The 14,065-nt window shown below is 45.8% G+C and overlaps 1 long non-coding RNA gene across 1 annotated transcript in view; it reads left to right on the top strand.

Annotated features, from left to right (window-relative positions):
• Window positions 1–12,706, top strand: part of LOC309832056 — a 113,359-nt gene extending 100,653 nt beyond the window's left edge. The window contains exons 2-3 of the long non-coding RNA XR_014297666.1: window positions 8,394–8,448; window positions 12,675–12,706. This is a non-coding gene — a long non-coding RNA (uncharacterized lncRNA). The remainder of the gene's footprint in view (window positions 1–8,393; window positions 8,449–12,674) is intronic.
• Window positions 12,707–14,065: the final 1,359 nt, after the last annotated feature.

Here is a 14,065-nt window from a genome sequence, read left to right as displayed (position 1 = left end):
GTGAAGATGGAGATTGCCATAACTTACCTGGGTCATTCCTTTGAAAGGCTGAATATCCTTTGATTCTTCAGCCAACTGGCCATGGCAAGAAGGAGAATCAATTGGACTAATAAGTATTTCTCAAAGAACCTCCTCTTTATATTCCAGGCACTTTGATAAGCATGTGTGTGGCTTATAACTCTTTGCAATTCAGTGGAGAATTTGTAGAATGTTCAACTAGCAGGGTTTGAAATTCGTGTACCCCCTGTACCTCTCCAGCCCTGTCTCCCACCACTCTCCCCTCTCCCTCCTTCCTCAGCCTCTTTGGCTTTCTAGCCCTCCAACACACAAGCTCCTCCCTGCCTCAGGGCCTTTGCACATGCCATGTTCACTGCCTGGGACGCTTTCCCAAGGTCTTTGTATGTGCTGCATGCTTCTCACCAGGCAGCTCTCAACTGAAGGGACACCTCCTCAGAGAAGCCTTCTTGGACTTTTATCTAAATGAAGCCCCCAATCCCACTTCTGTCCCATCACTCTCCATCCCATTACCCTGCATTATTTTTCTGTAGCACCTTTGCAGTCAATAAGCATTTACTGAGCAACTACTATGTACCAGGGATTGTTCTAGGAACTTGGGCTACATTGGTGAAAAAAAACCACAATAATTCTCGCCTTCATGGAGCTTACATTCTCACAGGAGAGACAGAAAATATGCCATATATGTGTGGATAAATTATCTGGTATGTTAGAAGGAGTTAGGAACTATGGAGAAAAAAGCAGGGGATTGGGATATCAGTGGGGTGGGCGGGATTACTTATTAAATAGGGCGGCCTCTTTCAGAGATGAGTTTTGAGCAAGGACATTTCCAGAGATGAGATAATATTTTTTATTTGTGTATATATTTATTGCTTGTTTTTTTTCCTTTCTAGAATGTAAGATCTACGAGGGCAGGGTCTCTTCTGTCTTGTTTCTGTCTGTACCCAGTGCCTGGCAATATCATAGGAACTCAGTGGATTTTTGTGAAATGATTGCCAAATGCCTATGTGACAAGATAAGAGGCACCGGCAGAAGTTTTTTCCAAGGTATAATGTAAAATCCATGCAGTTGTCACCTGCATCCCTCACTTCCCCCATGATTTTTTTTTCCTAGGTCTTGCCTCTCACTTTCCTTTCCCATAGAATGGCAAGAAGGATGGAATTGCACCCACTTCTTGCTAACACATCCCGTGATGTGGCTCAGAGCAAGCGCTATCATTCCCATTCTGCAGGTGAAGAAACTGAGGTTTGGAGATGTCCAAGGTCATGCAGGTTTAGTGACAGAGTGTGGATTTGAACCACAGTCCTTTCCACCGATAGGAAGACCAACAGCAAGCCCACCCCCACGGGCTTTTCTGCACCGTCCTCACACCAGAGCTTCCCTGAACAGCAAGGGTGGTGGGTCCTCCCCCAGGGTGTGGGTGCGGGGGCGGGGGGTATCTCTCAGGAGCTGGAATTCCTGATTGCCTCCTGCAACTTGCATACTGAGATGGAATTTTCCCAAGAGTGAACTTGCTGCTTCCCAGCTCTCTCTGAACCAATCCAGTTAGAGCAAATCCTGCTCAGCCTGCTGGATCCTCTTAAACAGAACCAAATAAATAAGCAGTAAGCTTCGAATAATTGGCTTTTGCTTCTCAAAGCCAATTGTTATCAAAATGAATCCTTCATTCTGCCTCTTTCATTACATTGAACTAAATTATCTTTTGGGTCTCAGGGGAAAGATTAACTCTTTTCCTTCCAGATGTCTTCAGGGCAATAGCAACCCTCACTTACCTTTCTACAGAGCTTTAGGATTTACAAAGTCCTTCCATATAAATCATATGATTTTGGTCCAGACATTACAAACCATCCTGTGATGTATAAGGGCACTTAAAAAAATTGGGAATCCACGGATGAATGCATTCATTTTCAAGTAACAGAAAGCTCAACTCCAATGGACATAAAAATAAAGGGAACTTACTGACATAGAACTGAAATACCCAGAGGAAGAAACAGTTTTGGGTGCCGTGCGATCATTACTATGACTTAATTTCTCTGTCTTTTTTTTTTTTTTTTCAGTTATTTTGCAAGTCAGATTCATTCTCAGTCTGGCTTCTTTCTTGATTGCAATATGGTTACAACAAACAATACTTTATGCTTTCTCATTCACATCCACAGAGCAGAAAGAGTGTTTTTGTTTCCACATTGCATGCAGGAGTCTGGAGGTTCACCTCAGTTGCACCCGCAGAGGTCACATGCCCACTCCTGAACTAGGGACAGTGGCTTGAGGGGGCTCTGAAAATGCTGATTGGCTTGGAGTCAATTTCCCATAAAGGATATTGATGCCGTTAGGGAGAAGGCAGTGGGTGCAGATGCGGAACAGGCAGCCAACACATTTCTACTACAGATCCATGTTAGGATAGGAAAAATTGAGGATTGAGTCTTCTTTGTTTTTAAATTTTTGGCCGTACCCCACGGCATGTGAGATCTTAGTTCCCAGATCAGGGATTGAACCCGTGCCCCTTGCATTGGAAGGCAGAATTTTAACCACTGGACTGCCGGAGAAGTCCCTGAGGATTGAGTCATTTATTTAAGGTCATTTGGTCACTGGGTATTGCAGCAGAGACTAAAACCCAGACTCACATCTTTGGATTCAGAGATCTTTCCAAACATCAAATTCTCCTCACCTTTTGCCAGTGCTGAATTTGTAATCTTCCTTTTGCCAGAGGCTGGGCGGTACCAGCAGAGTAAGATATTGAGGGTGAGGGAGGACCTCCTTTGTGTCTTGCTGATACCAAAAATTTCACATAATTACTTTCTTTGGGGTTACAGTGTTACTCATCCATTCATTAATAAATGTCCATTGAGCTGGGAACATTGCCTGGCCTGGACCATCTGGAAACCCGTCTCTTAATCAAGAATCTTCTAGTTGCAAGACATAGAAACCTGTTCAAGCTAATTTGAGCAAAAACAAAAGGAGGGGATTTCTTCTAAGAGTACAGGATTCTCGGTGTCATCCCCTATTCTCCCACAAATTACGTCATAATCTTATATGATGAAATGTTTAATAACAATACACACATTGCTTATTGAAAATCTTCACTGACCCTGGAGGTCTCTGCAGCCTGTTCAGGGCAGATTCTCTGCTCCTGTTATTATATTTAGGTTCAGGGAGCTTCAAATAAAATCTCACCCCGTTTGAATGCACTTCCAGCTAGCTCTTTTAGGCTTAATTAGATGGATGTGTTCAAAAAAAGGGAAGGAACTAGAAAGTTTCTCTGGAAAAAAGCTATAGGGGATGGATTGGAAATCTGCATGGTGGAGTCTGCTCCCCTCATTACCCGGCTCATTCAGTGGCTGCAGCCTCAGTGCATGCCCACTTTGTACTGAGCTTGCATTCTGATTCTGGTCCCACAGGTGCAAGCCAGAGTGTACTCTGAGCTTACAGGAGGCGTGTTAGTTTTATAAAGTTTCCTCTACTCACCCCCATGCAAGACCTGGGGCCATGGAAACATTTCTTGGCCACTCAAGTATCCAGAGAGGGGAGGTGTTTCTACCACTTCATGAAGACCCTAGACGGCCCTTACTTGGGGATGGTAAGAGAGTCGCCTTCCTGTGCATCTGGATTAAATCATCTTGAACGATCCTTTCCAGCTCATGAGCGTCATAGCTTCTTCCTCTTTCCAGAAGCAGAGGAAACCAATGTCTAGACAACTTGATGAGTAGGCAATGAATGAGTGAATGAATGAATGAATGAATTCCTCCTTTGCTTCCCCTATGAATTCTGCAGAGTTTCTCTGCTCAAACTGTGTGGCATCAGAATCAGCTGAGAGCATGCTGGAAACATCGACTCTGAAGCCCCATTCGAGACCAGGCACATGAAAGTGTGAGAAGCACGGCTGTAGATACTGCTTCTACATCACCTGTATTCCTTAATTCCTTATTTGATTGCTTTTATCTTCATCCAGGAGAAGGGCCAGGACCATGTCTATTCACTAGAGTATCTCTATCTCCTATGTGGGAGTTGTATCCAGGAGGTATTCAGTAGCTATTAGATGGTTGGATGGATGGATGGGTGGGTGGGTGGATGGAGAAAACAAGTTTCGCTGCCTTCAGGGAGGCTACCTATCCTAGTGGAAGAACGCTGGGGTCAGAAGGAAAGGGAAGGTCACTGAGCAGTTTTGTTGCCACCACATTTCTTGAGCATACTCACTCCCCATGAAACGTCACCAGATAGGTATCAATATCATCATTTTACACCTGTGAAAGTGGTGAAGCTACAATTTGAACCTGGAACAATGCTTTTTCTTTCCCGCTGCACTGCCACTCGGTGTCCGTGAGACCTTGGGTATCTGGGGCACAGGCTTTGGCTTCTCCTCGCCCACCACTCACTCTTCCCAGCAACAGCTTCTGTCTGCAAGGAGCCTGCAGCTGTGCCTGAGTGCTTCCCCCCAGTCTTAGGATCATGCTTGTCCTGTGTGCAAGGTGTCAGGAGTGGGGGGATACAACACCATCAGAAGCAGCCCTCAACCAATAGGAACAGGAGTTGGTGCATAAATGCCCCTTGGGTGGGATAACTCTGGGGGAATGTTCTACAACATCTCCTAGAGTCTCGCTTGGGATGGAGCCCCAGCGGCCCACAGTGGAGACCTACTCAAAACACATCCTTTATTGGGTTCCTTTCCTTCCCTGTCTCATTTCCTTCTGGTGCTTCCTGGGATCACCTCACAAATACATTGTTTGCATTCAAATCCTTATCTTAGGGTCCCCTTCTCAGACCCCAAATCTAAGACAGGTTCTGTTAACTAAAAACCACTGTAGCCATCTATTCTGATTGCCTGACATTGTGACAAGCACCTTGAGTGCATTATCTCATTAATCTTCACAACATCCCTGGGAGGTAAGTTCTGCTCCAATCTCCAGATGAAGAAATTGAGTCTCAGAAGGGGAAGTGATATGCTAAAGGTCCCCAGGCTGGTCACTGGCAGAGACAAGGTTTGGACCCATTTCTGTTTGTTGTCAAATCTCATGGTCTTTAAGAGGACCATGCCTCCCAAAAGGATTTGGATTATCCCCTGAGATCATGGATGTGAAGATTCTTTGCAAAAACTGGAATTTCAGTTGTCATCACTGTGTTTCTACAATGGGCTGACTTTGTCAAAAGATTTCTTTCCAAGGGGGTTAGGACAAGTCAACAGGGGCAAGGGTGTGAGGGGATAGTTGAAGAGTAATAATGTAAGGAGTCCAAGGGACCAGAGGACAATGGGAAAACATCAGATCTAGGGATAGGGGAGATCTTATCAGTAGAGTAAGATGAGGCTGAATAGATTCAAGGATGAGCTTGGAAAAAGCAGGAATGATCTGGGTCCCTCTGCTGACAGTCTATGTCTGATGCTTGGGTGTTGGAGAATAGCCAAGGAATGTGATAGACAAGTTTGGAAGTAGGAAGAGGGATTATATGTGGTCCATAGCAGTCAAAGTTGAGCACCTGGCAGCCACATAAATAAATTCTAGATGGTGGAATGGCAAAACAGCTTTTATCTTACATGCCAACTCTCACTGACTGATAGTGGCTTCTTGGAGCCCTGTGTAGAGGGCAGTTCCGAGGCTGCTTTCCACCTCAGAGTGAAAGAGAGTCAGGATTGATTAGTGATGTCTGCCTGGGGCGCAGGAGTGGAGAGTGTGGGTACCAAGGCCACATGGAGGAACAGACTGAATTCCAGTATGAGCCGGAAGAATTCTTTCCGTTAGGATTGAAGCAACATTTACATTTCAAGTAAGCTTTCACTTTTGAATAGGATGATTTTTCCTTGAGAGTTTATCTTTCATTTGAACATATGTGGCTAAACCGAGGCCATATGCAAAATTACAGCTTTATTATAACTCCCTAGAGGCAAAGACAAGAAAAATCAGCACACGATTTACTGAGTAGAACCCACAGAGAAGAGGGAGTGTGTTGAGTGGCTTTCTCCTCCTCCTCCCCTTCTCCTTCTTTTTCTTCTTCTTTTGGGTCACGGTGGCCTCTGTGTTGGGTGGGTTTTGATGATGCTGAGTCTTATCACAGTCCTTTCCGAGTCTGTGATCTCCACCTCCAGGAACTCTGGCTTCTGGGTCTCATCTAAGTGGTAGTGACAAGTTCTGATTGTGGGAGTTTTGTTTTCTTATTGCAGTTGGGAAAGGAAGGCAGGAAGCCCCCACACAGGTCATGGTGAGCGGGTGCCTCTGGCTGTGAGGAATGTTGAACACAGACTATGAATAATGCAGCCACATCTGCCCTGGAGTTTGGAGCTCATGTAATTTGCTGCATCACGTAACTTAACTGATGCTCCGTGCAGACCTGTGTGGTGGGGAGATTCAGACTCACACTTTTAGTTTAACCCATAATTGGTACACTTGCTTTCAAAATGCCCTTGGCAAAATGGCCTTTATCTCACGAGATGTTTTGAAATTCTCCTCAAATTCTCATAGGAAATTTGAACATTTAGGTGAAGTCACATGGAATGAACTTGTTATGAATTCAGGTCGGGACAAATTCTGTTCGTATTTAATTAATACGTGTCAGGTTAAATGGTTTAACAGAGTACTCCACACTCAGATTCTATTATAGGAAGTGGCTTTTCTAAAATGAGCCCGGCATTCAGCAGATTGATGGGGTGAGGTATGGTATTATCTTTCCAGTGCAAAAGGGTGGTTTGGAAACACCATTAGATGGAACATTACTGTAGAAAAAGGATGGACTGGATTGTAGATTGAAGTAACACAGTCAAATTTCCTGAATTTGATAAGTGTATGGTGGTTACAGAGGTTAAAGTCCTTGTTTTTAGGAAGTACACACTATAGTATTAAGGGATAAAGTTACATGATACATTTAATGTATTCTCAGATGGTTCAGAAAAAGTGTATGTGTGTGTGTAGAGAATGAGAATGCTGAATCATGTGGAGAAATAGTAAAAATTGATGAATCTGTATAAAGAGTGTATGAGAAACAGTATTATTCTTGCAACTTCTCTGTAAGTTCAAACCTATTTCAAAATAAAAAATGAAAAAACTAAAAAAAAAAAAAGAAAAAGGATGGAAAGTCAATTCCTTTGTGTTGGTAGTGGATGCCTGGAACTTAACAGAGAAGATTGAGGTCGAGGTGAGGATCAGTGAAATGGAATGTCAAGATTGATTAGAAATGTCTGCCATGGGCAAAGGAGGAAAGAGTGCACGTGCATATGTGTCATCCCTTCTCCAAGAGGAAGTTGTTTAGAAAAGCAGGGTGGGAGGAACAGACACCAACTGTCCTGGAAGTAAAAAAGAATTGGACAAGGTCCACCCTGACTGCCTGTTACTGGAGGAAAAGTTTTGATTTAGACATTGTCAGGTTCCAGAAAAAGCTAGTCCCTATCCTCCACTGTTGCCTAAGAGAATGAGCCAACTGCATTGTTTAAGACCTAATGCAAATGAGTTTTTCGGGCAGAGGAGAGACAAGAGAAAGAAGAGCAAATTCTTTCCTTTGGCACCCAGCAATGATGAGCAGAAGTATAAAAGAAATGGCTTTGTGGGAACACATCAAGCATGGCTCTGTGATTTTCATGGAATTTCCATGTCTTCTAGAGCCGTGAAGTGGAAAGTGTTCATTGAAGTTTGGATATGGATTCAAACACTGACCCCATCACATATTACCTAAGTAACTTTGGACAGGTCATTTGAACTTGCCGAGCCTAATTTTCTTCATATGTAAATTAAGACTAAAAATACAAAATCTACCTAACTTACAAGGTTTGGCCAAGAGTGGAATACTAATACCTCCCGTGTGGAATCAGCACATGTGGATGTGACTAGTACAGTCAGGCACGTAGTGTATGTCTGATAATATGAATTCAAAAAGGAACAATCCGGGCTTCCCTGGTGGCGCAGTGGTTGAGAGTCCGCCTGCCGGTGCAGGGGATACGGGTTCGTGCCCCGGTCCGGGAAGATCCCACATGCCGCAGAACGGCTGGGCCCGTGAGCCATGGCCGCTGAGCCTGCGCGTCTGGAGCCTGTTCTCCGCAACGAGAGGGGCCGCGGCAGTGGGAGGCCCGCGTACCGCAAAAAAAAAAAAAAAAAAAAAAAAAAGGAGCAATCCATTTAGGGTCAGACTACCCTGGCTTTTGCTCCTATCCTTAAGGTTCTGGAACGCTTCTTCTCAGAGGTCATGCTTTCCAGAGTGTCTCTAGAAAACAGAAAGACAGCTCGAGATCCTAGTGGCCTTGGTCGCTTTATCACCCTTGTGAATTTCAAGAGACTGAAGGAAAAAGTTGTGTGGTGGTTTGAGTTGATCTCAAAGGTGATGATTTGGCCAGACTGCCTAGATCATTGAATCCTCTTCTTTATGCATGTCCTGGATGTTGAGTTTAGCTTCTTGATTTTCTGCAGGTGGGAGAGAGAGACAGCGACTGCCCACCACCCCAAGTCTTTATGAAGCCCCAAGGTAAGGACCGCTGCCTGATAACTTTCTCACTGTCTTGTTCTTTCTGGAGCCAAGTTCTGCATGTCATTTTTGATGTTCTGGAGTCATGAAACACTTATAGGAGAATGAGGTTTCCATCATTGCCATAAATGGCCTCACGGTGGAAGGGCCTGGGGGGCTCGGCAGGGTAGTCCTTATCCCAGTAGCTCCTCTAGCAGAAGGAAAGTCTGTGCAGATGTCTGGGCCTACAACCCTCTCTGCCTTCAGGTGATTCACAAATTGCTAACAGTTAATAGATGGAGAAATCGAGGGTTCTTGCTTGTATTTTCACCACTTCCATTCTGGTTGAATATAGTTGAGCTTCTGTGTTAGTAACACATCCAAACAGTAGATTTTTCTGCTAATACTATGCCCAAGACCAACTCATCATCACTCCATCCTTGGCTCTATCTGTGCAGACACCTGGTCTACCAGGGTCCTTCCTCACTTTGGAATTTAAGCACAGTAATTATTATTTTTTCCCCAGTCTGGCTATTGAGAAAGGACCAAGGCTGGCATTTAGCTGCTGCCTCCTGCTTCTCCCTTTGCAAGCTGAGGAGGTCTGGAGATCTGTGCCCAGAGTCATGCACCCACTGGGCTTCGGGATTGGGTGTTTTCCAACCTCTTGCCCACAGAGAAGAAAGATCATGCTCTCTGGGCCTCTTTGAGAGCACTGAGATGGGGGGCACAAGAGGCATCTCCCCACAGGCAATCAAGGGAGAAGCTAAAGCTGATTTTTCTGTTTTCTGAAAGCAGCCTTTTCTTTCCTTCCCCCTCTGGGGAAATTAGCTTGCTGGCTCAGAAAGGGAAAATAAACAAGTCTAACCTGAAATATGCATTAGAGTTTAGCTATTTTTGGAGGTTTCCAAGATTGAAAATGGCTGAAGCCTGACCGTTCCCATCTGCCCTGAATTAACTTTCAGAGGTTTTGGGGGGAGAGTGAGGGGCCCGTGGACCATCAGAACAGTTGAGCTGAGATTGGCAGTGATCTGTGGATCTGGGTGAAGGAACTGTGGCTTCCATTCCTCTTAGCGACTGGCTCAGAGAGGACGTTGAGAAGGAAGTTGTTGGGATGAGCAGGGATTACCTCTGCTGTAGACCCACTGCCTGTGACCCACCCCCTGTCCCCCACAAACTCATATGTTGAAGCTCTAATGTGATAGTATTGGGAGGTGGGGCCTTTGGAAGGTGATTAGGTCATGAGGGTAGAGGCCCCATGATGGAGTTAGTGTCTTGATAAGAAGAGGAAGAGAGTTAGTTCTCTCTCTCTCCACCACGTGGGGATACAATGAAAAAACAGCCAGTGCAAACCAGGAAGAATACCTCACGAGAGACCAGATCTGCTGGAGCCTTGATCTCAGACTTCCCAGCCTCCAGAACGGTGAGCAATATATGTTTGTTATTTCAGCCACACTGTCTATGGTATTGGGTTACAGCAGCCCAAATGGACTAAGACACCCTGTGAGCTCTCTCTGCATCCAGAGCCTCTAGTAAGATGCCTGGCACATAGTAGGTGCTCAATAAACGTTTGCTGAGTAAATGGGGGTGAATGTGAGGAGAACAAGTATTGAACCCTTGTTGAGGGTTGCCTCTGTGCTTTATGTGCTATCTCCCTTTAAGACCCATTTTACAGATGGGAAACTAGAGGGGAGAGCACACATTATCAGTACCCATCACTTCCCCTGTCACCTACTCTGTTCCTGTGCCCACCTCGGCACCTGTAGCTCTCTGCCTGGGGCCTGGCTCTCAGCCCCCCATGTGAGGCACCAGTGTCAAGGAGGTAAAGCCCCAGGGAGAATGATGAATGGGGATTGGAGGCTAAACACTCCAGGGTCTTCTCATGTCAGGTGGGGCAACTCAGAGGTGTCTCCTACACCAGTGCTCAGTGTGGCCGGCCAGGTGTGGACCCCAGGTGCCCACAGCAATGACCTGCTTCTTAATGCACTTTTCCTGGGCTCCTCTCCTTCCCGCCTCACACCCTGGACCACCCCCCAAATGCACTAGTCACTCTGAAGATCTTATCTCAGGCCCGGGGGGCTCCAGCCTGACGCAGAGGAGCTACGTGAGCCAACCCAGGGCAGGGGACAGAGAAACAAAGAGCGGGAGTGGGGGCCACGCCTGCCTCTCTTCCCCTTCCCCACCCCTGCTGCCCTTCCTCCGGATCCTCCCTGCGGGGAAGCCGGGGGGCAGCTGGAGCGCCTCTCAGAGCACACACAGATGGCCTTCTGACACACTCACTTGGGAGCGGTGGGGCAGTGTAGTTGGAGGTGACCTTGACAGTGGCTCCAGAGATGAGGGTCTGAGCCTTGATCTGCCTCCCAGAGCAGTGTGACTCAGGCAAGCCCCTCTCCCCTCTGGGCCTCACGTCCCCATCTTTAAAAGGAGGTGACTGGAAACAACCCACATATCGATTGACAGATGAATGGATAGACAGACGTGGTCCATCCGTACAATGCGATATCATTCAAACATTGAAAGGAATAAAGTACTGATGCATGTGACAACATGGATGAACCTTGACAAGATGTTATGTGAAGAAGCCGGACACAAAAGGTCACAGGTTGTGTCATTCCATTTCTATGAAGTGTCCAGAATAAGTAAATCCACAGAGACAGAGCATAGATTAGTGATTCCAGGGGTTGGGGGAAGAGGGTGATGGGGGTGCCTGCTTAATGGATCTGGGCTTCTTTTCGGGGTGATGAAAAATGTCTTGGAACTATATACATAGAGGTGTTGCTTGCAAAACACTGTGAATGTACTAAAAGCCATTGAATTGTTCCCTTTCAAATGGTTCATTATTTTATGTTAGATAAATTTTCCCTCAAGAAAAAAAAAAAAAGGACAATCCAGTGGTCCTCATTCCCAGGTGTCATATTCGGGTCCCCTGGGAGCTTTAGAAATATGGATGCCAGCCCTACCCCCAGGGATTCTGATTCCATTAGTAATTTCTAGAATTGCTCTGGAGATTCTAACCTGCTGCAAGGTTCAGAATCGCTGAACAACCTGTAAGGTTCCTGCCAACTTTATGCTTCCCTGTCAAGTGTGAATTTAAGTCAATTCATCCCTTCTTTGGTATTTTTAATCTTTGTGGAATAAAAACCTTAAATCATTTTTTTGGGGGGTAAAGCTATTACAGGCATGGGCTTGTAGGAGAGGTAACTTTTGGAGTGGGGGTGATGGTAAAGGGAGAAGGAGAGTTTCTAGGTGCCTTTGAAATTACCTCTCCCCCCAGCACACTCGATCCAGCCTCTTTTAGCTACAGGAAAGCATCTTTTCCACCGGCACACTTATTCTGAGAGTATTTAATACCTAAAACCACACATACAACATTAATCATTTAAAGGTATTGAGACTTAAATGGGTTCAATTCCCTTCAAACACTTAAACTGAGGACCTACTGTGTGCCAGGCATTGTGCTAGGTGATGGTGGAGATGAGAGAGGAACCAGGATGAATCAGAACTCCCACCATCCAACTGTGGAAGACAAAAGCATCGTAAAAGAGAACTATAACATTCCTGACAGTGGATAACCTGGATTGACAACCTACTGTGTGCAAGGCCCTTTATATGGACCATCACATTCTAAGATGGTTAAGTCATCTGCTCCAGGTGTGATGCTAATTTTATGTGTCAACCTGACTGGGCTAAGGGATGCTCAGATAGCTGGTAATGTGTTATTTCTGGGTGTGTCTGTGAGGGTGTTTCTGGAAGGGGTTAGCATTTGAATCAGTAGACTGTAGAAAGAAGATCGCCCTCACCAATGTGGGCGGGTATCATCCAATCTGTTGAGGACCTGAATAGAACAAAAATGCGGAGGAAGGGCGAATCTGCTCTCTCTGCTTGAGCTGGGACGTCCATCTTTTCCTGTCCTTGGACATCGGTGAGCCTCATTCTCTGGCCTTTGGACTCGGACTGGGACTTATACAACTGGCTTCTCTGGTTCTCAGGTTTTTGGATTTGGACTTGAACTACACCACCCGCTTTCCTGGGGCTCCAGCTTGCAAATGGCAGGTCGTGGGACTTCTCAGGCTCCATAATCCCATGAGCCAATTCCTTATAATAAACTTCCGTTTGTATATTTCTATCTGTATCTTACCAGTTCTGCTTCTCTGGAGAGCCCTGACTGATACACCAGGTTACACGTCAGGGAAGTGGTTGTCACAGAATATTAGCTCCTGACCACTGTGTTTTCCCTCTTGTGTTTCCAGGGCTGCCTCTAACCCTGCTGCTTGGAGACTTGAGTGGCATCAGGAGAACAGAGAGGAGGGGGTGATTCATATTATAGGAGGGGTACCTACCCATAATTGTAGTCACCTAGAGCTTTGTTGTCCAACATGATGGTCACGGGCCACATGTGGCTGTATGACTTTAAATTAATTAACATTAAATTAAACAAAAATTCAGTCTTTAAGTCACACCAGCCACATTTCAAGTGGTCAAGAGCCAAACACAAATTTATTATCTTATGGTTTGGGGCTGGGGGGATCAGAAGTCTGAAAAGGCTCTCCGTGGGCCAAAATCAAGGTTTTTAGTAGGGATGCATTTCTTTCTGGAGGCCCTAGGGGAGAATCTGTTTTCTTGTTTTCCACCTTCTAGAGGCTGCCTGCTTCCCTTGCCTCATGGCCCCTCCTCCATCTTCAAAGCCGGCAATGGGCAGCTGAGTCTTTTTCATTGACGTAACTCTGACCTCCTCTCCTGCCTCCTCTTCCACATTTAAGGATCTTTGTGGTTACATTGGACCCATCTTGATAACCCAGGATAAGACCCCCCACACCCTCGCAAGATCAGCTAATTAGCAACCTTAATTTCACCTGCTACTTTAATTCCCCTTTGTCATGTAACATGACATATTCACCAGTTCTGGGAATTAGGGTGTGGACATCTTTGGGAGATCATTATCCTGTCTACCACCCCATCTAGTGTACTAGAAGAAGCACAGCAAAAGATATATAGGGACTTCCCTGGTGGTGCAGCAGTTAAGACTCCGAGCTCCCAGTGCAGGGGACCCGGGGCTCAATCCCCAGTCAGGGAACTAGAGCCCACGTGCCTGCTGCAACTAAGAGTTCTCATGCCACAACTAAGGAGCTGGCAAGCCGCAACTAAGGAGCACACATGCTGCAACTAAAGAGCCCACCTGCTGCAACTAAGACCTGGCGCAACAAAAAGAAAGAAAAAAAAGACATAAAATTCATGTGTGTGGAGGATGAGTGGCTGGTGAGAGGTGAGGCTTTGTGATTTGAAAAGCAGTATAAAGGGGGCTTCCCTGGTGGCACAGTGGTTAAGAATCCACCTGTCAATGAAAGGGACATGGGTTCGAGCCCTGGCCCGTGAAGATCCCACATGCCGCGGAGCAACTAATCCCGTGCGCCACAACTACTGAGCCTGAGCTCTAGAGCCTGCAAGCCACAACTACTGAGCCCACATGCCACAACTACTGAAGTCTACGTGCCTAGAGCCCGTGCTCCGCAACAAGAGAAGCCACTGCAATTAGAAGCCCGCACACAGCAACGAAGACCCAACAGAGCCAAAAATAAATAAATAAATTTATTTAAAAAAAAAAAAGAAAAGCAGTATAGAGTTTTCTGGATTTCTGAAGTCA

This window comes from Grampus griseus (genome assembly GCF_964374135.1).
Source record: "Grampus griseus genome assembly, chromosome: 14".
NCBI classification, from domain to species: Eukaryota; Metazoa; Chordata; class Mammalia; order Artiodactyla; family Delphinidae; genus Grampus; species Grampus griseus.
Note: the sequence above shows the minus strand (reverse complement) of the source record. Positions and strands in the feature narration are given on the sequence as shown.